The 23,335-nt window shown below is 41.7% G+C and overlaps 1 protein-coding gene across 3 annotated transcripts in view; it reads left to right on the top strand.

Annotated features, from left to right (window-relative positions):
- The first annotated feature begins 188 nt into the window (after positions 1–188).
- The window catches only part of LOC129721416 (protein grainyhead), a 425,349-nt gene continuing 402,202 nt past the window's right edge, over positions 189–23,335 (top strand). For 2 of the 3 annotated variants that reach the window (XM_055673955.1, XM_055673956.1), the window contains exon 1: positions 189–655. The gene's annotated coding sequence lies outside the window, so the exon portion shown is untranslated. The remainder of the gene's footprint in view (positions 656–23,335) is intronic. The other variant, XM_055673953.1, reaches the window with a different exon arrangement.

Raw genomic sequence — 23,335 nt, 5'->3', positions numbered from 1 at the left:
TAACACTGTACGCACACTGTCAAGGGTTCTTAAGTCACTTCAGTCGATCTGCAGCAGCGGCAGCTACGAGCGCAGCCATTCCTTTTGTCAGCTTTGTGTCCCGCGCGTAGCACACCAATACCAGTACGGGCCGAGGGCAAGACAAACGTTCCACTGACATCTCTTTCGCTGTTTGTGCAAGTGAGACCAGGAAGGAACGATCGCACGTACGTCTGTGATTAACGGCAGGCTCGATCGGTGCGCAGTTGCTAAGAAACCTAGAGCTGGTAGTAGTTTAGTTCGAAGCGGACACCTGCTAAAATCTAGAGGATTTTTGTCGAATTTTGTGGCCCATTGCGTGAAAATTGATCTAGTGACGGTTAATTGGCGCGTACATTCCCCCGGGCGGACGAGCGTACAGTGCAACGGAATCTGGTCCGACCGTTTTTTCACGAACCGCGGTCACTTCCGGAAGGTTGGTTGGCGACGATTTGCGCGTGTGGGATTCGAGAGTGCGACGTCGTTGTTGTCGGGAGTGCGTTGAACACTCGCAGGGATCGCTGTCGGGTCCTCGGTGCTGATTGAGCGGCAACGGCGGGCATTCGCTAGTTCTTGTGCTGTGTGTTTTGTGTTTTCAAAGCAGCGGGCAGCAGAAGTGTGTGAGAAAGAGAAAGAGGTAAGGTGTATAGCACCGTCGATACGCGTAGTGATTTAAACGAGTGTCATGTAAGGAAAATCTTGCGTTAAAGCATTCCTGGTTAGAAAAAAATGTTGTGCGTAAATGGTGTAACATGTAATGAAATGATTTTGATGAATGGAAATCCACTCAATGTTGGGATTTCAATCGCAAACAAAGATCGATCCGATGGTAACCGGAGTAGCTGAGACTACAGACAGGAAAACAAAAACAAAATTCAAACCCCACCAGCTAAGTTCTAGGCCTAATTATTCGTATATCTGTAAAGCCGATTTCACGCAAGGCCATTTTTCAAAACTTCACCCAATAAATTATTCAAAGCGGCTCCAACAGAGCCCCCCGTAATCTCGAGGGTCCCCAGAAATCGGCATACAACAGGAAAGCCGATCTCCTCTTTCTTGCTGATCTCGCTGCGTTCGTGTGTGAACATGCGAACGGTGCGTCTGTCTTGGTGTGCATGTTAGTTATCTGCCAGTTGATTTTAAATCGTGTATTTATGGCACCGAGAATACCTGCTGCTGCTCCTTTCCAGCGCGACCCACGCGTCGCAGGGTTCCGCGAGCCGAGGCAACCGAAGCCTGCAGCCAGCTCGTAGCCGTGGTATGAGTGTGGTGAATGTGCGGTCTCACAACAACACCAACAGCAGCAGCAGCAGCAGTAACAGACAGCAACCACCAATTCCGGAGGAACGTTCCGAGGAGATGTTTATTTCCCACCCACTGACCCCTCTCAATCGCATCACCCTGATGCGCAATGTTAGCCTTACGATCGCATCGCTCGATTTGATGGTGAGATGAGGATATGCATGGCTACCAGACACGATAACTGGAGGGGTGGCGAAGGGTGGACGTCAGAAGAGCGCAAGTAGGGAGGATTTTTGCAGTCACGGCAGAGGAGGATTTAATGAAATGTCATGACATTTTCACTATAAACATTTTGGTTTTCATGCATTGGTAATTGGTAGCGAGCGGTGCCGGTGTTTTCGGCAACGGATGAAGATTAATTGGTGTGGTATATACGAGTTGTTCTACTCACGGTTGCGATAAATTTGTTGATCTGTCATTTGTAGGGTCGTCGATAGAATCCTAGATGAAATGTATTTTATTTTGTTGTTTCATGGTTGGATGAAATTCATATTTCCTACATTCTAAATTTCGACTAAATTTTAGAATAAAAATTGGTGCAATTTCAAGAAAATCAAAAATTATTCAAATAGTAGTAAATTTAGGGTTAATCAAATCGATTCACCTCACCAATAGAAAGTGTATAATATTACTGAGAAATTTCTATTTCAGTTTTAAGACACTAGTGGTTTGATTTTAAAACAATTAGAGTACTGTTGATTTGATTTATAATTTAGCTGTTTTTATAAAGCATCAAACTCCTTCAACCAGCCAATGAAACAGGCATAATTCTTACCATTCAGCAGTTTTGTCACTTGGGATAGTCTAATAGTAGGGGAACTGCTCCATTATTCATCTCAGCTCATCTATTTATCTCATACAACATTAAAACACAATTGGAAAGAGGAAAAAACGCTTATTTTCTAACTAAACCAATCTGCTAATACATGGAATGTATTTTTATTAGTTCACTTTAGATTTTTCATTAAGTAGAATCCTCAAAAACTCACTTAAAAGCTCTAAATTTGATATTATAGTCGGGCATCTGCACTCGAAAACTCATCTATTCTAATCACCTACCTCAGAAAACAAAATCCGCGCACCGTTATATACGGCTACAACGGGACTCGTTCAGCAGCCAACCAAAGTTTCTTTCATCACTAGCGGACCACTTTTTTTTTAATCTCTAAACAAAATCACTCACTACACTAAGAATACTGTAATCTTTGAAACGTTCACCTCAAATTTCCAAAAACAAGCTTGAATTAGCAGAAATATATGAGATGAATTTCTGCAATTCCTAAATTTCAACTGTTTGTATTTTCATCTGTTTTCACTGCGTTGAAGAAAATTAAATGTTGCCAAATCAGTTTCTGTTAATACGAAAAAATCATACTGAAAATGTTGAATTATTCCGACATAATTGACATAAATCGAGAGCACTGCAGTGGTTACCTAGGTTACCAGTTTTGCACGTAAACAACTACAGCGGATATCTAGGTAACCTACTATGACAGGCTGCGGCTACGTTAATTCATGATAATGTGATTCATTCATGATTAACAGTGGGATGAATATAGGGGCGTCGTGAGATAAAAAATTGAGCAGTGATTTGAGATGGATATGGAAGCGTTGTGAAAAATGGTTTGTTTTACAAAATTCAGGATAAATCTAGCTAAGCTTACTAAATATACAAAGCTGAACGATTTCATAAGAGCACGTAAGCGTATTTTGTTTATTTGTTCAATGATTTCGTGAAAATTTGGTGTTCAATCCGTGCATTCTTCGTGAATATCGGCTTGATAAGATGAATAATGGAGCACCTCCCCTAATCCTTTAAAAAGCACTTTTATTATTCTTGGAGCAGATTCATCTTCCAGCGGAGGGGTAAGGTTACTACCGTACTGCATCAAATTTAGAACACTTAAGCCATGAAGAAACTTCTTGCACTAAAAAATCAACGGGAACGGAACTTTCTCATCGACCTTAAAGGTTAAGCATATTGGTTATTTTATTGTTGTTGCATTTAAGTGCTATTCATACAGATTTAAACACGTCTCGTATATAAAAACAAGGACAATTTAGAAATCGGGTTTGATTGAAATTCCGAACACTTCAACGTAGTCACTAGGAGATAGATAGGCAAACCGTCTGAATACTGACTGTCACTTTTTTCAACGCCTGCTGGTTCCCCGAAAGTGGCCCTACAGTAAAGAGCTATTGATCACAGGGCGAAGGACATTCCAAAGAACGAAATGGTATATAATATTCATTCTTTTTATCACACTAGCTATTATCATTCGTTGTTTATTGTAAAGTGTTCGAAGTTTGAATCAAAATGGTAAATGTTTCAAGGACCATAAAAAAATTAAATGTGGGATTTTCATATTGCTTACCTCGCTAAAGCCATTTATTGGAACTGTAGTTCTGTGGTTAAGTTGAAGTTGATTCGGTCCAAATAACTAACATAAAAGGCACATCAATAAAGTTAAAAGAGCTTGAAAATCATTTACCAGATACCAAAAAAAAAAGGATATCAATCATTTATGCAAAATAAGTCCATCACTTGTATGTTATTAAAAATATAAATTGAGGCTATGCAAAAATCCCTGAAGTGTCTAATTCGGGGTTAGAGCAGCAAGAGAATTGAACACAAAAACATTCTTAATTATTTTATTTCAGTGTTCTAGTAGAGTGTTATGCTTTTTTCCATTAAACGCGCACATCTGACAAAAGCAATTTTCAACGATTTTATCCATGTTAACATTTGTTTTGGTATATTAAATCGATGAAGTGTTGCAACATGGACTGCGAGAAGTTGTTCACTAATCAAACTTTTGTATTTGTGCAATCTCTTATTTAAAACGATACATGAAAGTGTATTTTGATAGCCTTTCTAAATATCTAAATGCATCATAAAACGCCGATTTTATGATCCCTTTTTCTACCGACCCAATCACGCCTTACTAAACGAGCAGCCCATAAAATCGGAATCCTCCTGTAAACGATAATTGCTTCACAGTTCAAAATTTAGTTCACAACCAGTAGCGTAGCCGTAGCCCATTGCCGTAGGTCGCGGTTCGTTCTAACGAGCCTCAAATAACCGGAATTCGTTGCAACTCAAACGGCAACAACGACAAGCAGCAGCAGCAGCAGCGGCAAGGTGGACCCCGTTAGGTTTTCCAGCTTCGACGCCAAACCGGTCCAATGTCAAGTGTAGGCAAATAAAAACAAATTCTGCATCGGCATGAATCAGTCAATCCACTTTCGAGCACTCTATTACCGTACCGTGCCGCGAGCAAGCTCGTCATGACACGCGGCGGCTAGCGCCCGCCCGCCACGCTGAACCTGAACTTTGCGCGAAAGGGCTGCCCGTGATTGGCAAACACGTTGCCGCGCTGCCGGTTGAAGACGCGACGGTGCGACTCTTCGCCACAGTCAGCAACCAGTGTAACCAGTCGAACCCGTCCAGCGTTAGGGCCGGATTCAGATCCAGTCGAACGTGCACGTGATTCTGACGTTTGAAGTATAGCATTATGCGGCGGACATCGGTAGGCAGCGCTAGTGATGAGTCGCCATACCACCGTCAAGCAGCGTCAGTCTTGCATCACAAGACGGGACCCGATGGCGATGACGTCCAAATTTTGCAAGCGATCGAAACGAAAACTTCCTCAGGGCAGTCAACCACTTGCTCGCCTACGTTAGCTACGTTAGATAAATCAAGCTTCCGAATTTTCGATTAACATGTTGAAGTTAATTTTCGCACAGCTCGGTCACTGCTACGGGGAGGAACTGCTGACGCGAATTGTTTTGACAATTGACGCTGTCGTTTCGTGGAATTTCCGAATTTTGCCGTGAATTCCGCTCGTCGCTTATGCAGTCGTTGATGTCTATTTTGAGTTTGATGTCTATTTTGAGTTTGAAAAAAACCCCAACCACTTGTAGGGGAAAGTAGGTAAAGACGGACACCCTAAGGTTTAATCTAAATAATTACTTAGGTATTGCTATTTAGATCGCAGTAGTCATACAAATTGAAACTTAAAGTCATTTGTTTTCATAATCATTTTTGGTATTAGTGAACTTCCTCCAAGTTTTATGTGTTTTGGGTCTTCAAGAATAAGTCTACAAATTGCTGTTTTTTGACATGGTTGGGAAAGACGGACACTTGGGGTGGGTAAGATGGACACTACGAAGGTAACGGTGGACACTCACAAAAAAGATGTAGTACGTTAAGTATTCTTTTGATTTACATACATTACTCTACGTTATTAGAGTCCATCTATACATCACGTGAACAGTTTGAGAGGATGGGTTTCGATGAAGGCAAAAATTCTCCGCCTATATGGCCTGTTCTAACTGCTAAGTGATTAATATCTGCTGGTTTCTCTCGCGGGTGTACTTTGTGAACATCTGTAGTACATAACAGATGCTGCATGTGAAAATTCTTGGAAAATTTGTGTGTCCATCTTTCCCTGCCTTAGTGTGTCCGTCTTGCCCGACCTGGTTGTAAATTTTTCAAACGATCGTAGCTCTTCATCGGAACATCGGAAATCTACTGGATTTTCACTAGAAAACCGAGGAAAGACTAATTTATCACTTTACTATTGTGAACGAATGAAAACACGTAAGTTTCACGAGTTTTTCACTATTTTCCGTGGAATCAAAATTACATGAAATTGCGCGTTCACGAAAATGTTCTTTGTTTTACTTACAAATTTGACAGTTTGCTTGCTTAACACACTATAAAGACGGTATTCGCATCACTCAACTATCATAATACATTCTAGTTTGTGAAATATTAAAAGTGTCCATCTTACCCGCAGTGTCCGTCTCTACCTACTTTCCCCTATTTTGTTTTTTTACTTTCGTAATAACGAACCAAGATGATTTTCGAAAGAATCGTGATAATCCGTTTTTCATACAGCTAAAACGCTTCAAAAAATTAAATGATAAAAACTAAAACGCTGGCAGCCACCGCACAATGATTATTCCTGCGTCCTGTATACTTTCTCAACGATTCAATATGCGGATAGCTGGCGATTGTTTTTTCCTCTCTACTTTTTTTCCTTTTTTATTTTGTTTCATTAATGATGCTGGTTGCTTCCTCACTCCCGGGCAGCAGACAGAAAGACAGTCAGACAGACAAGCAACAAGCGGCGGCGCGGCGGCATTAAGCTCAACATGAGCACTCAGGCGGGTGGTGGTGATGCTGCTCGCGCCTGCTGCTGCTTTGTGCAGTTCTTTCTCTTTTATGTATGCAATTAAAGCATAATGAAGATCCGTGAAGGAAACCTCGAAAAAGCGCATAGTCTCGTCAAGCGGCCACCGCATGTATAAAGAGTACAGGATGGATGTTAATAACATACAGGTAACTATCTCTTTTCCCTCCGTTCGAGCAATCGTCGTGTTTTTCCACTCCGCTTCCTTTGCATCACGATCGATCCTTGCCGGACGTTACGTGCATATACTCTCGAGGCAGGACCTGCCATGTTATTCATTCTTCAACTTTCTTTTTTCGGCTATCTGCTGCCGGGAAATGTCTGATCAGCAGTTAGCCATTTTCTCACAATGCAAGTTGGAGCAGACATGCGGCCCGTAAAACGGGTTCGTTATTTTTGGCGGTTAGTAGTCTGAATGGCAAAATGAAATAAAACAACAGAAAAAAATACAACCAAACCCGGGAGAAAGGGAGATGAACGAACGTATAAATTTAGCAGCATAACCTAGATAGCGGTCGGTATGCTCCTGGAGGATGCTGATTCATCGACAGAAACAAAAGGTCTGTGGGATTTTTGATTTATGGCTGACTTCGGAAAGGTTATGCAATTGCTGAGAAAGTCGTGTTTTTGTTTGACGGGTTGGTCCGCGATTTGTTTGGTTTCAGTTGATTGTCGTTTTTAATTCTATATCCGGTTATATCCGGTACTTGTTACTCTTCTAATAACCAAAAAATCTGAGAGGGTAGCATGCTCCCCGACGTCCGTTCGAATTGGCTTAAAATCCGTCAATTTTACACAATTCTATTTAAAAAGAGCTTCAAAATCTATAAACAATTCATAGCTTTGTGACACCAAATTTCTGGGAAAGAATTAGATCTAAATTTCCAATATTCCCGTAAGAAGCTTAAAACTAAAAAACCAAGTGACGTAGAATAAAGATGTTTATCTGTCTATTCACCAACAGACAAGCAGGTGTAGAAGATATGGTTTCTAAAGAGGATACATAAAACAAAATCCGCCAAGGTAACTTGCAGAACTGTTTTCCTGGTGACTGAAAAGAATATCGAGCAGATCTATGAATACTGAAAACATTAACGAATCAAAATCACAAGATTCAATTTCATATTTTTATAGACATAAACAATGCTTATACATCGAGCCTTGTATATTCCAAGATTAAGATAAAATTAGAAGCGAAGTTTTTCAGCAATTTGAGAGACATTCCTTTTTTTCTGTGTGGACTCATCACCACGACCAGAGATTAGATATATTGTGATATTGCCCAGGTGTTTTCTTTACTCCGCACTTCATATTATTGGCAGTATCATATTGAAGTGAGTGATACGCTTATCATTCATATCCGTGCTTGTGTGTAAGTTTACACTTCCGTTTTAAGTTTGATGCTCTACTATACCGAGCCTCTGTCCATCCTAACAATGACGCCTAATTACAATTCCCTGGAGAGAACTTTCAGACGTTACTCACACCAGTTGTATTATAATAGGGACTTATTTTTTGTTAGAAGAATAGTCAACAGGGGTACTGTAGAATTCAGATTGAAGGAAGGGTACGTGGTGGGGAGCCTGAGAATAAACCCATGCTAAAGCCCCTTGACAACCAAATGGCCTGATTCTATACTAAAATTCGAACCCACGACCACCCGCTTACCAAGGCGGACTCTGTAACTTTGCGGCTACGGAGCTCCTACTGCTACGTAGTAACCTCCGGTTTACTAGGTATAATATTATATTGACCGTGGTAGGGAAAGCATTAACGAATCGCATATATGCATGCAGCCCAGCTCTGAGTTGTTGCGATTCAACAAGGGTTGACAAATTTTGATACTTCAATAATTCGTGGAGTGGAAACATTTAAAATTGGACATGATTTCGTCCCCTATTCCGATTTTAGTTTTACGACCTTCCCTCAAGACGTCTCGTTCTACGTCAAAAAAATCTTTTAAAAAATTATTAGGTATTAGCGGTCGTAGACCAAACGCTAATTTTAGAAATGTAGAAAATATCAAAAATCAAAGATCAGCAGATTTAGGTGCCTGTCACCTTTCTTTCAACAGTCCAGCATCATGAACGGTCGAGTCAAAACGTATTACACTCAAATGAATCATACACCGCCTTGAAATCTATCGAAAATGATGAATCTGCAAATTGACTTCTCGGAACTTGTGGAGAATTAGAAGTATGGTGAATATTACTAAGACCCAGGCAAATGGAAAACCCCAACGATTTTTTTCGGGGACCAAACGTCGGTCCAGATCACTATCTGGTGGTTAATGGGCCTTTGTTGGCGAATACCAGTGGGGTTCTCGAGTTAGTAGCATCTGTTTATAGACTTCAAAGTGGCGTACAATTCAGTGAAACGCAACGAGTTGATTTTTCGGACGCTCTCTAACTTGCTCTCCAACATAGCATTGGAATGGCTGTTGAGAAGTGAAGCAATCGAGAAGCATAGCGTCCGAGAAGCGAAGGACCGCCCATTGATGATGTCGGTGTATTGCTAGGTGTGTTTCAGGAACTTTTGCATGTGTTACAAGTTGACATACCTCTAGCTACGGAGAAGTTAAGAAACCGCAGGTGATTCTCATTACTAATAGACTTAAGGCCAGAGCCTGACAAAATCATTTTCAGTTGACAATTATCATGTTATAGTGACGGTGTGACCCGTTGCTCTCAATTGAAAAACATTTGTTTCATTTCGAGCACTTTGTGAGTCTAATAAAAACTACCCGAATGCCCCTACTTCGATTTTAACAGCTGAAGGGCTTGAAAAGGAAAGAGAAGATTTTCAATTGCAAGCGGAGATCACCAGCGTTCCCGATCAAAAAGAAAAAAACAAAATGTAGCAGAAGCTGTTAGTTTGTTTTGGGAAAAACCTTACAGACTGTGTTTTCAATTTGATCCCGTTAGGTGTTAAAATAACTGTTCGAATCGAAATGGCTACGCGAAATATTTCAGTATCATTATCATCTTTCGAAATCGTTGAGCCCTACTGAAGGCTGTGTGTATCAATATAGGACTAAATAGCTTTGGACCACGGTTGGAAAATGGTTGGACACTTGTCACCTGAGACCCTATTGTGGTCAGTCACCTCGGTCCAGCAACTCCTATCCCAACCTCCACGAGGTGCCGACCGGAATACGAGTAACCTTAGCGGAGATCGGGTAACCAACCCCCGGTGGAAACTTTGGTCGTATGCTGACTGAGAAGGGAAAACGTACGCGGCTGTTTCCCCATGTTAGGGGCAGCGTACAACAGAGTCTGACCCGGAGCGGGCGGCTGAATCATGAAACACGGTGTCTCGCCAGCTAAATCTAAGTGATCGGACACGAAAGATGTGCCGAAGATGTGTCAACTTTGCAGCTTCCCGAGGAATGGAAGTCCGAAGTACATTCTTCGCCCGCAAGGACATCCACAAAGCCACTTCAAATCACCTGACCAACAAACAACGAACCAAATTGACCATGTGCTCATCGAAGGACGATTTTTCTCGGACATCAACAACATATGCACCTACCGAGGTGCAGACATTGACTCAACCACTACTTAGTGGCGGTTTGTGTGCGCTCAAAACTGTCGACTGTCTGCCAGTCACGAAAGCGCCAGCAAGAGGATCGTGACCATGAAGAGCTAGAAAAGCTGTTCACTGCTGATGAGACGCAAAAGTTCTACGAAAAGGTTAACCAATCCCGTAAAGGCTATGTGCCACGAGCCGACTTTTGCAAGGATATGGAAGGTAACCTCATCACGAACGACAGCGAGGTGGTCAACAGGTGGAAGCAGCACTTCGATGAACATCTGAATGGCGATGCAACAAACAGAAGCGGAACTGAAACGGACCTGGGAGTGCCAGCAGTAGATGACCGGATTTTAGCTCCCGATCTTCATGAAATTCGGCGGGAGATTGGGAGGCTGAAGAAGAACAAAGCCACCGGCAAAGACGGCCTGCCGGGCGAGCTCTACAAACATGGTAAAGTAACGCTTGCTAGAGCATTGCACTGGGTCATTTCCAAGACCTGGGAAGAGGAAAAACTGCTGGAAGAGTGGATGGAGGGAGTCGTCTGCCCCATCAATAAAAAGGGCGACAAGCTGGAGTGCTGCAATAATCGTGGCATTACGCTTATCAACGCTGCATATAAAATACTCTCCCAAGTTCTATTCCAACGTCTAACACCTTTAACAAGGAGGTTCGTGGGGCAGTACCAGGCGGGTTTCACGGGAGCCCGCGCAACCACGGACCAAATTTTTTCAATCCGACAGATTTTGCAAAAATGTCGTGAGTACAACGTGTCCACACATCACATTTTTTCGATTTCAAGGCAGCCTATGATACAGTTGATCGGGAACAGCTATGGCAGATCATGCACGAGAACGAGGATATCTTCCCGGATAAACTGACGCGGCTGAGCAGGGCTACCATGAACCGTGTGATGTGTTACGTGCGTGTCTCGGGGATGCTCTCGAGTTCCTTCGAGTCATGCCGAGGATTGAGACAAGGTGATGGACTCTCTTGTTTGCTTTCTAACATCGCCCTCGAAGGTGTTATACGAAGAGCGGGCATCGACACGAGTGGTACGATTTTGACGAAACGGGTTCAGCTTAACGGCTTCGCTGATGACTTCGACATCGTAGCACGAATCTTTGCGACGGTAGAGGAAACCTACACCAGACTAAATGTGGAAGCTAAGCGTATTGGACTGCTGATCAATGCGTCGAAAACTAAGTATATGAAGGGAAGAGGCTCCAAGGAGAACAATGTCAGCCTCCCCCCATCATCGTAGACGGCGATGAGCTTGAGGTGGTAGACGAGTTCGTGTAGTTAGGATCGCTGGTGACCGCTGACAACAACACCAGCAAGGAGATCCGGAGACACATTCAAGCGGGAAATCGTGCCTACTTTGCACTTCGTAAGACAATGAGATCCAATCGAGTGCGCCGCCGTACAAAGTTGAAACTGTACAAAACACTGGTTAGACCGGTAGTCCTCTATGGGCTAGAGACGACAACACTGCTCTCAGAGGACCTCAACGCCCTTGGAGTTTTCGAACGGAAGGTGCTGCGAACCATCTACGGTGGAGTACAGACTGAAGACGGAGAATGGCGTAGACGCATGAACCATGAGCTGCACGCGCTGCTAGGAGAGACTCCCATTGCACATCTGATCAAAGTTAACAGATTGCGATGGGCCGGACACGTCGCAAGGATGCCAGTCGGCAACCCGGTTAAAACGACCCTTTTCCGTAACCTTTCCGGCACCAGAAACAGAGAAGCAAAGCGTACACGATGGCTTGATCAGATTGAAAGTGACCTACGAGTGATAAGACACCTGGGAGCATGGCGCCATACAGCCCAGAACCGAGTAGAATGGAGACGACTTCTTGATACAGCACGAGCCACCACGGCTCTAACCTGCTAGGTAAGGTAAGGTAGCTTTGGACGACAGACGCTGCTATACGCCGCCTGATTCACTGATTCAGGAAAACGACCAGCATACCACCATCGTTCCCCTCGGAGTTAAGACCTCTTTACTAAAGTTACCTGATTAGGTTTAGTGGCGTTTGCGATTTACGCGATATGTTGCAACGAGAATAACGTTTGCCCAAATGGCTGATTACAGAAATGGTGATTACAGAAAGGCTACAACCATACACAGGGGATAGTCAAATTAGGTAGGATAGGCAAAATTTCGATGAAATTTGAAATGCTGTAGCTTTGCTAAATGTTCTTCGATTTTAATAATTCGAACAGCACTGAAAGAGAAAACTTTTGAAGTTTTCATTATCTGACCTCAGATCTGGCCTAGGTCACCGGATGTAGGAAATATTCCTGAGTTCCGGTAGGCATGTCAAACCTGCTAATTTCTGATGGATTTGGTAATGGGTTACCTGATTAAAATGCTTATTTGCATCATTGGCATAGCTGACAAAATCATTTCTGAAGATCCGGAATTGGCCAAGAACACATCGAGAAATGGCTAGTTTTTATCCGGAAGTCCTCAGAGGAACTTTTGGTAGGGGACATTTACGTTTTTGCACCAAATATAGGGTGGGACACCTCTATCTTCAGGATTTTTCATGTTTAACGCTTGCGGAGTTCAAGAAACAATGTATTTCACACGTGAAAGTTTCTGTTGTACAGAACGAAAATTAAGAATGACGAGATGATGGATTTTTCTCCTTTACGTTGTTGTAGCTTTAAAAAATAATAGAAAGTGACTACATAAGCTTGAGCCTCCCGCGCGGGATTCAGATATACATGGATTTTTTAACAATGCTTAGAAAAAAATCATAAAGTAGTTGTGGTTAGTCTGGCAGAAGGTCATGAAAACCCTGTGCTAGTTTTGTGTACCTCTTTTGCTCTTCACATTTTTACCGATGTGAATCAAGTAAACAGTTTTTGAAGAAGTTTATAATCGTTTTTTTTTTGTATAACTGATTTAAATATGACTACCTTAATTATCTATAGATAAATCGTCCAGCTCAAACCTTTGTAGGGGTATGTGGCGGGACCATCATAAAAAAACCAGAGGAGGTTTTTTCTAATCGAATCGAAGCTGATTACGAAGCACTCAGGGATACTAATCGACATATGATTAGGAAGGCACCAATCTCCTGGTGCAGTCGTACAGGCTTGCCGGAATTTTTCGTAGATCTACAGATTTGTTTCGCTTCTACGTATGAACAAGTATACGGAGATTCCGTAGAAATCAGGGGGAAAAAAGTCGACATGAGTTTGAATGAGCTTGAAGATTTTAGTATCGTCTGCGTACAATAGTCTTGTTTCAGGAGGCAAAACTTTGATAGTATCGTTAATGAATCAGGAAAATAGAAGAGGTCCTAAAATACTGCCTTGGGGTACTCCGAAAACAGCTTGATTGCGACGTACCTAATTGGATGGCAGTTTTGTGATCTTACTTGCTTACTTACTTTTTTTTAGTTTTGTGATCACGAAGCTATACATCGATTCATCCTACCTTCTCAGTTGAATCGCCTAGTTTATCGCATTAAGCACATAGTATGAAGTGTTCAACATGATCGAACATCAACTTAAAAAACTTAATCCATACCCCATAAGCAAAGTGACATGAATTTCAGGAAGTTATTCGTCACTGATCTGCCGGGGCCAAAGCCATACTGAGAAATAGAGATGAATTTTTTCACGCAGAACATTCGATTGTCGTAGTAGAACAATGACTATGGTTGTAGCTAATCTGATACAAGGTTTGAAAAATAGATTTAGTTTTCTGTCCGATTAAAATATTCCTCAGTACAAACAATATAATGTTTTGAATAAAAGATCAATTTGAATGTATTGAATGAATTTTATGCAATTGATAACATTGAAACAAATTAAAAATGGACTTTCGCACTTTGAATCTTCAACACAACCGTTGAATTTAATACTTAAAGCTCTTACGTTAAATGAAGATAAGCTTTTTGGAACCATTAAAGCAACCTTCGAATTTTTTTTTGCTGACCCAAAAGTTTTATTCACTGATGATTCACTGGCTACATTCGATAAAAATATCTGTTTTGCACCAAAAAAACGAAAACGATTGTTCGGTTTAATATAAGACCATCGAGCAGATGTTTGACCATGAAACAAAACAGCCCCACCTAGCGATCGATGATCACACAGTTCCTTTCTACGCAACCCACCCCACTCTCGCGCTATAGCAACCTGAACTGTAACTCACGCGCTTGGTCTAGTGTGTAATACCACACGACACCGATGACGACTTTACCCATGGTGTAGGAAATAAACACGGGGAACCTCCAAGAAACGCGATAACCGTTACTTTGTTCTCGTTCGCATTTATCACTGGAAAAGCACAATCCCCATCGCCCAGGCTCGAGCGCGCGTTCGCGTTGTGCGCCGGCGACCGCGTCTTTCGAGCAATCGGACCCGAGAGTGTGGTCGTTTGCTGTCGTCGATCTGGTGCCCACTCTGTGGAGCAGAGTCCAATTCCCTGGTGGACCAATTTCATCGTCGAACACAGCAGCAAACTGAAAACTGCAGAGATGAATTTCATACCTCCTCAGACAGGGTCGTCAGGAAGAGTAGTAAAATTTATTTAATGAAAGCACATTCCTCCTTTTCCAACTCTGCCTGGATACTTTTTAGTGGCGGTTGAGGCGTCTGTGTAACCATTAGCGAAAAGCTGGATCGGAGAGCGGAAATTCCGCCAGCTTGGGCACCCACATGCGGGCTGAATGCCTGTCGGGATCGAGAGAGCGTAGCATCCACCGTTTTCCTTCGTTTGTGGCCGCTTTCGAGGTAAAATAGACGCAATAGAAATTAACTACAGGTACTTTGATAACATGCCACCTATATCTGGAACGTTTCCTGGATGGTGAACATGTGCCGTTTTTTTTTTCTTAACCCGATGAGATTGCATCCAGCTAAGACGGTTGCCGGGCTAACCTCGGTTGAGGATTCCAATTTCCAGTGCAATAAATTCAAGCTAATGAGAAATTGTTTGGACTTTGTTTTGAATATCTCTATTTGAACGGTTCGGTTGCGAGTAGGGGCGGAATGGCGTCCCTGGGATGACACAAGTCCCTCACACGCGCGAGCCGGTTGCAACGGGACTTGATTTGCTGAGGATATTGTTGTAGAGGATTAGTGCAATTTAACTGGAACAGATTTGATGGGCGATTAAGGGAAAGCTCGTTAGGAGGCGGACTTCTAATCGAAGTCGAGATAACCACGGCCGTGATTGGCGGCTGAACGGCCGAACTGCTCGCACGCGCTTTGGTTTGGCATCCGAGCTGTGGCGGAACATATCAATGGAACCCGCCACGTGTAGCTGCATTTAAACAGTCGAAAGTTATGTTTGGCGGGTGCTTGTGCAGTTCTGGCAGGGATTTGCTTGCCATGTTAACGAACATCAGGTTGGGAAACTCGCAGAGAGCAGAAGAGTTATGGCTTTCGCAGGTGTCATTTGTTTGCTTTTGGTCCACAATATTATGAGATTTTATGCAATCGTATCTGTTAAATCTTCTTTTGAAATCGAACAGTACTAAGAACCACTGGGACTGTAAACTGTCCAGTAGACGTCGTATATAAAAAAATAGTGAGACCACCTGTAATCTTTGTACCTACTATTTGTCATGATACCGCACAATTTAGAGTCAGAGTTTCATTTTTTGTGTAAATATGTAGCCCTCAATTTATCATCTCTCTGTGATTTATAGGGAAAACCGATAGTTCAGATTTTATTTAAAATTGTTCATTTCATATAAACAAAATGAAATAAAATAAATTATTTATTCTCAATTTGTTTTAGCGAACTTTTGTTAAGGACGTTCTGATCAAGTTGAGCAATTTTTGGTTTAAACCCAGAACAATGCTGATAAAAATCATTTTCACTGTCAAAATTCTTAGAAAATTGCAACGAATCATTTTTAATTTCACTTCCAATGAACACCTTTCCAGATACACTAGTTTCACATTTCATTGTCATACTTTGATGAAATATTTCAGGCGGTTTCTTACACGATCACGTAATAAAATTGATGGAAAATTCAACTAAATAATTCTGGTAAAACGAGAAAGGAAAAAAAACAGCAAGCGTTATTAAAGTGAAATGCCAAAATTGTTCCAAGAGCGACTTTCCGGTGCCAATTTTTTTCGAGATAGTATTTTTTCCGTCCATCACTAGTTGCGTAGTGCCACTGTATAGTACAAAAACCGAATTTACGAAATCACAGTTCACACAACAAAACTCAGACTAATAAATTTTCACTAAATTTGAAAGGGTGAAATCAAACGGACACATCTCATTACGATTGAAAAATGACTTGTTTTCCTATTTTCACAAATAATCAAAGGAAGAAAGAATGATTATTGCATGCCAATGAAGAATTTCCTAGTCATGGCAACACTAACGTTTATGGTGGCTATTTTGCAGGTGCTTCATTAAGTAGACTGATTTTAAATAATTAGTTATGATTCAAACAGTTTTTATTAGCGGGGGCCTAGTGTGGTTGGTAACGTCTCCGCCAACCACGCTCGACGCCTGGGTTCGAATCCCACCGCCGACATAGGTGTCGATGGTTGTGAGGTGGCGTGATCCACTCACAACCAACCCAACTGGTCTAGATTCAATCCTAGCCGACACCGGGAGATTTTCTGGGGCGAAAAATCTCTGGGATCACGCCTCCCATCGCATGAGGAAGTAAAGCCGTTGGTGCCGGTCCGTTGATAAACGGGTCGTGAGTTAGGGTCCTGGGTGTGGAGTCGCCTCCCTGGGCGTCGGTGATTGGCCACAACAGATGCGGAACTAGACCGACGGAAAATAAGCGAGAATAAAAAAAAAACAGTTTTTATTGATGCACCCAAAATTTGGAACAGAACCGAATCCAAGCCAAAACCGGTCGAACTAGAGTTCTTCTCTGAAAACTCCTACCGTAACGAAGTTGAACTTGTATTTTTGTTCGATAGTAAAACCGTTTTCAGTTATGAGAGATGGATGGACCGATTTTCACGAAATAAGTTGCAAATCAAAGGTCTGAGTTCTAGTTCAAGATAATCTCCTCTCCAAGCAAAAGTTCTTGTAATGCTCATAGTTCATCGAGAAGGAGTTACCTGCAATACAACCAAACCTTGAAGTAGCAAATTAACCACCAAGTTCAGGAATGGATCGAAGGATGGGAAACAACAATAGTGTCAACAAATATCAACCCTGGTGGCAGCAACATCTCTGGCGGTCTCCAACAACAACAACTGAGGTGATGCGTCTGGGTATATGTGTGGATTGCACTACATGTACATGCAGTCTTCCCAATGCGGTGGTAGTAGTAAGTTTTCATAGCAAGCATTGAACCGGCGTGAGCGGCTGGAGTAATGGGTTGTAAGTAGATAGGGTGACTAGGGTAAGCAACGTTTTATTTAATTCCAGGAAACAAAAATGGTGAGTGATTTTATTTCTGTTTCACTATGTTACCTCGTTTTCGCATTTTTAATTTTCTTGCTTAATTATTTGATCTATATTCATTATGAACGTTATGTTGTTATGTAAGGCGACATCCATAAATTACGTAACGCAGAAAAGCTCAGCTCGCGGATCCGCACCCCCTCCCCTTATGTGTAACGAAACGTAACGCCAACACCTACCCTTCATTAAAAATTACGTAACGCTGTAGAAGAATTTGTTGGACAAAAATGCTTGTTTTTAGAGATTCTCTCCAGAGATTTTTTGTTCCGTAGCGCTGGTCTTCCCCCTCTCCCCTGTGTAGCGGGTCGGGGCGCTCAGGGATACTCCCTCTCCCCCTTGTGAGCGTTGCGTGATTTATGGATGCTGCCTAAGCTAAACTATTTTTATTACGTTACATATGATATTGACTCCAATACAATAAATATAACATGCTATTAAATACGGGTCAATTTTTTTGATACAAATGTATCAAACGAATTGATAGTCTGAAAATAATAATAAAATCTGTAAGATTCTTATATTATTTGAGGCGGGGCTTACCGATTGGAAAATTACTCCGGAATGTACTGCAAGTACTCAGTCATTCTGTAACGGGTCTTTGGAAGATCGGTGGAGCTAACACCTTCTAGAACCCGAAACTAAGATAGTTGCAGAAATGAAAGATAATTACAACTGTCTTTTTTTCACTATATCACTGCCAGACAGTGGGTTCTAGAAAGGTTCCACACACACACACATAGTAAAACCGTTTTCAGTTATATTTGAAACCGCTTCCGATTGCGATAATTATGTCAGTAGACTGTTAACCCGAAAGTCACCTGAAAAAAATCATTTCACTTCATCTCCCTTACTGTGACAGCCATACTCTACTTATTTCGTGTTGCCTCCGGACATTTTTTCTTTCAACCTAAACTTGGTCTTCAGGTGGCGCAGTAATTAGGCTTCCGTCGTCAGCATGACATTCTCGGACTTCGTGGCGTGTGGCGTTTTGTCCATGCCAGGTACCTAGAGGTAAAACACAATACAATACAATTCGACTAAAGCAACTGACAACAGGCGTGTGAAGGTGGCCACTGGGACCAATCAGCTCCGTATCGTATAATACAATTGAACCCGCTCACAAAGACCTCCGTCTACTGCTAGTGGCGGGCGTTTGGGCAAAATAGCGTGTAATTTAGCCCACAAAATTGAAAGTGCCACTCGTGCCTGCCGGAACGTTTTTCCACACATGCCACCGTTAGGCCAGCAGAAAAATCGAATCTTTACAACGAACGAACGAATAAACGAACGAAAGGGTTGTTTTGCTTTGCTCTAGGTTTTCGTCATCGTTATTATTATTGTAGTGGCTTTTACCCAGTTTCGGGTCTTCTTTTTTCCCAGTCGGCCGGAAACCAGAACTAATTTCTCAACCAACCGAGGTCAGATTTTGGTGCCCTCTGGGCATCCAAGTGTGAGTGTAGAGAAGAAGCATGCACGCGAACGTGTGTGCGTGTGAGCTTAGCCCAAATCAAAAGAAGTCAGTCCAAAACAAAATCAGCAGGCCGTTTGACTGGAATTCGAGGCCCACTTGAGTGTGCCATTATGATGATCATCAATAAAAGCAACAAGAGCAAGAGGAGCAGCAGCAACCAGCAACAGCGGCAAACAACAACCGCGCCGACAGCAATAACGATGGCCTGTACGAACGACGATGATCAAACTCTTTTTTTTTTCTACCTCGGTTCAGTTGGTGCTCCCTTGCGTGGTGATCGTCTTTTGCCTCGGAATTTTAGCCGTTCGTTGTATGCCCGGTAATTATGAACAATTTTGCTTTGGATTTTATCTTTTTCCCACTTCGTTTCGGGAAGATGACCAATTTTTAGCGGTTTTGAACGCAATTATGATGTGAGTAAACTGGTAAATTGTGGAATTGTTTGTCGTTGAACAACACCAAATTCATGAGCTGGGTAGCAAATTATGTGTTAGTGATTCGTGTCATCACTATCCAATAACATGAATAACATCGTCTGGTGCAGGCCAGATTACAAATGCCAATCGGTCATATCTGCCTGAAATCGAGCATCTCGTTTACACGTAACCTCTTGCCACCACTGGCAATCGATGCAACAGGATCCAATTCTCTGTCCATGCATCGATTTCCATATGAATCCCTTGATTCGGCCCCGATCAAAATACACTTTTGTTTGCCGAAGATCGCCTGTTGATTGGATTGGATAAATCATTTGCATCACCGTGCATCGTTCGACTACTCACCCGGTGTCCCGTGAAGTGTGCGGCTGAAGGAAAAAGCATCGCATCTCGACACGAAGATCAGTTAGATCGGTTCCAGCGGACAGACACGCTTAAATCGGAATGCAATACGTTCCCTTCATTCCTTTCGAATGTCTCCTGCAACGATTTATCGCTATGCAAAGGATCTACTCCAAGGTAACCGGCCTGCGGAACGACTCGTAAGGTGTGACAATTCTGTATTATCGCATGCAATAAACAATGTTTCGGCGAACCCTGATCATCACATACCGTTTCGTAAAATAATGCTACATCGGTCACATTCGCCATGTTTCTTCTTCCGTGATGTAATCAATTCTCACGGGTCGTCTCTTTTCCCCCGGGGCTAGACTGCCAAAAATTATCATTCAGTGCCTTTGGTTCACTTGACCCACCCGTTGCCGTTCATTAGCAAAGTAGACAATTCCCCGCACCATACATGACAACGATGACAAATGATGCTCCACGATATTCGATGCCTTTTCACCCAACGCGTCTCCCAAAACCATTTGAAATGCGCGCGATCGCTGCATGCCTAGAGGTGGGTGTGAATGTGCCAAAGGTCCAAAACAAAATACAATTGAACAAGCAGGTTCATGGACGCAAGAAGGGAGGAAGGAAAGTGCAGCTAATTCTGCGTTCGATTCGTTTCGGGTGAGGTACTTTTTGGCCCGGTCGGATAATGATGTTAATATGTGATCATACGGTCGACCCACGGGCGGGATTTGCTAGATTGGTTGGTACTAGCCTAATCCGATGTGAAGGTTTGAAGTGCTGTGTGGGGTTGTTATTGTTGTTATTTCTCGAAAAAACATTAACAGTGCCGTGCGAATGACTATGCTGTTATACAAAACAACGATTCTATAGACAATTGAAGTAACTTTGGAAACATCAATAAAACCCATGGTTTTCACATTCCACAGAAGAAAGTATATTTTAATTCGTTTCGCACTCACTTGTAATTTAACATGAAAACATAGTTGATCTTTGTGACCAATATCATTGTTTGAAAGTAGAAATAAGAGAGTTGAAACTACTCACGAATTCAACCAAAGTATATCATATTGTATCAATCAAATCGTCTAGTTGCATTCTGGTAACGGATCAAAAGAGATATTTCAAAAGAGCGAAACACTCACTGGTGCCAAATAATTACGCTAATAAAAAATAGCGACTTTTTGGCTAACCTGAGCAGCCAGCATATCTATTGAGTCCCGAGTCACTTTTTCACTCTTCTTCAACCTTTTGAGTAGGAATGTTACGGATATCCACATCCGCAAATGCATGAAAATCTACATCCGCATTCGCATTCGCAACCGCATCATACCATGCGGATGTTGAGAAAAATATCGCATCATAGAATTTTGTAGGAATATTTTCCTTGGTGTATTTGCTGCTCGCCTAAATAACTTTTGCACTGGGATAGGACATGGTCATACGAAATAAGCCCAATTAAAACACAAAGGAAGCTACGGATATCCGCATTCGCATCCGTAAATGCGGAACATCCGCATGAAAATTGACATCCGCATCTACATCTGCATCCGTAATCACATATCCGCATTCGCATTCGCATCTGCAGATGTCTAAAAAATCACATCCGTAACATCCCTTCTTTTGAGTATAAAAATGCTATTTAAATGCTATAGTGTGTTCGACAACGTTTCTGTAGATCTTAAGGGCCCTCTTTTGGTGCAAATAAATTTTTGATTAATTCACCTAAAAGTGAGAGAAAAATTTTATTTTCTTAATTACTTATCTTTTTCTTAATTACTTATCGAATCAAGGAAAAGTCTTCGGCAAAGTTGTAGACAATCTTATGTAGAAAAACTTTGCTGAAGATATTTTGGTTCTATCTCTTGGAAATCGACCACATACATGCACATGAGGGTGGGGAATCGTTATATGGAAAAAACGAAACTTGATAGCAGAAAGCTAGAACCAAGCTTTTTTTGTTCTATTTGGGGCCCCAAACAATCCTGAATTTATTGGAAGACGATTGGTTTTGTCTCCGCTTGGCGCATTGCATTTTAAATTTATATGGAGATTCGTATGAAAAAAACAACTTTTTTGCATTTTCCATTCTAAAGAGCTCAAAATGGCTCAAACCATAGGTTTCATGACTTCAAATGGTGGGTTTTTCGATGCTTAACAACTTGGCCGAAGACGCTAAAGAGCTAGGGTGTGCCAAAAAAGGTAGAGCTGTTCAAAGTTGAGTATGTCGAAATTTATGTTGCAAATCATTTGTTCTACCAACACTGCCAGTGTACCGGCGTCAGTCAGATTTCCATCAGAAGTAACCTCTGAAACACGTTGTAGATTCTACCTACGCCTAGAATATTGATCTAAATTTGTTTGCTTGATCCAGCTGAGTGTACAAACTCGTTACGACAGGTAACTTCTGATGGGAATCCTTGGCAGAAAACAAGATTTTGTGCATTTAAATCGACATACTCAACTTTGAACAGCTATAGCTCTTCTTAGGGACATTCTAGCTCTTCAGTGTCTTCTGCAAAGTTGTTAGGCATCTAAAATACTATACTTCAACATAATGTAGTCATTATTCGAGTATTATTGAGCTCTCTAGAAAGGTTAATGCAAAAAAGTAGGTTTTCCCATATAAATTTTCATACAAACTTGAAATGCAATGCGCCAAGCGGAGACAAAACCAATCGACTTCAGGTAAGTGTAGGGTTGTTTGGGACCCCAAAAGGAACCCCAAAAATTTGGTTCTGGAAATTTGATCACTTTTCCCCACCCTAATACACAGACATTCTGAAAATTTCTAAAAATCAATGAATACCAAATAGCTTTTTCTGGTTTTATTTTAGAGGCCTGCTATGTTCTTAACATTTCTTCATATTTGAAAAATACATCATTCTGCCGAACATACCTTGGGCAAATTTTCAGCTAGCTTCCACAGGTGGTTTCACTAGTTACTTGCAGTCTCTTGAATACCTACTTGGTCGTTAGTGAAAAAAAAAAGTTTTTCGGGTTTTTGGGCGGTTACTTATGTTTTTTTTTCTTTAAAGGTGTACAGAAAGGATTTTTGATTTTTCATTAAAAAAATACGAAAATCATTCATGTTGAATTTATGAGAACTATGCTGGGGTATGCTTGGGTATGCTCTGTATGCTACGGCAGTTGTAACGCTTTATAAAACCAAACGGGAAGAAGTCTTGCAACTGCTTAGTGCATTGATACAGCGCAGAACAGAAGCTTTGAGAAAACGAACTATGGAGCCTTCAGATCCTAATGAGGTAAAAAATTTCACGAGAAATGCAGTGCCAAATTAGGAAAAAGGCGGCGATATGACGATCACTGTTATCAGCAGTAATTAGTCTGCCACGAGTACCTAGACTGAAGAAGAGGCGAAAGATCAAAACATTTTTTTTAGAGATCTGCTGCTTGCGTAAATGATCTTAGATTCCACGAGTTTCTTCTATCATGGATGTACCGGAAAACACAGCAGAATCAAAAGTATTTTTCACGTCAACGCGATTTGGATCACCTTCAATCTCCTCTGATCCTGCGTTAAAATATTTTGCTCCAGGAGCTTTTTGAACAAGTTGAATAAGCACCTCTAAATGCCTTTT

The sequence above is a fragment of the Wyeomyia smithii genome, chromosome 2, assembly GCF_029784165.1.
Source record: "Wyeomyia smithii strain HCP4-BCI-WySm-NY-G18 chromosome 2, ASM2978416v1, whole genome shotgun sequence".
Lineage (NCBI taxonomy): Eukaryota > Metazoa > Arthropoda > Insecta > Diptera > Culicidae > Wyeomyia > Wyeomyia smithii.
The sequence above is the reverse complement of the archived record's forward strand: the minus strand, read 5'-3'. Positions and strand labels throughout refer to the sequence as shown.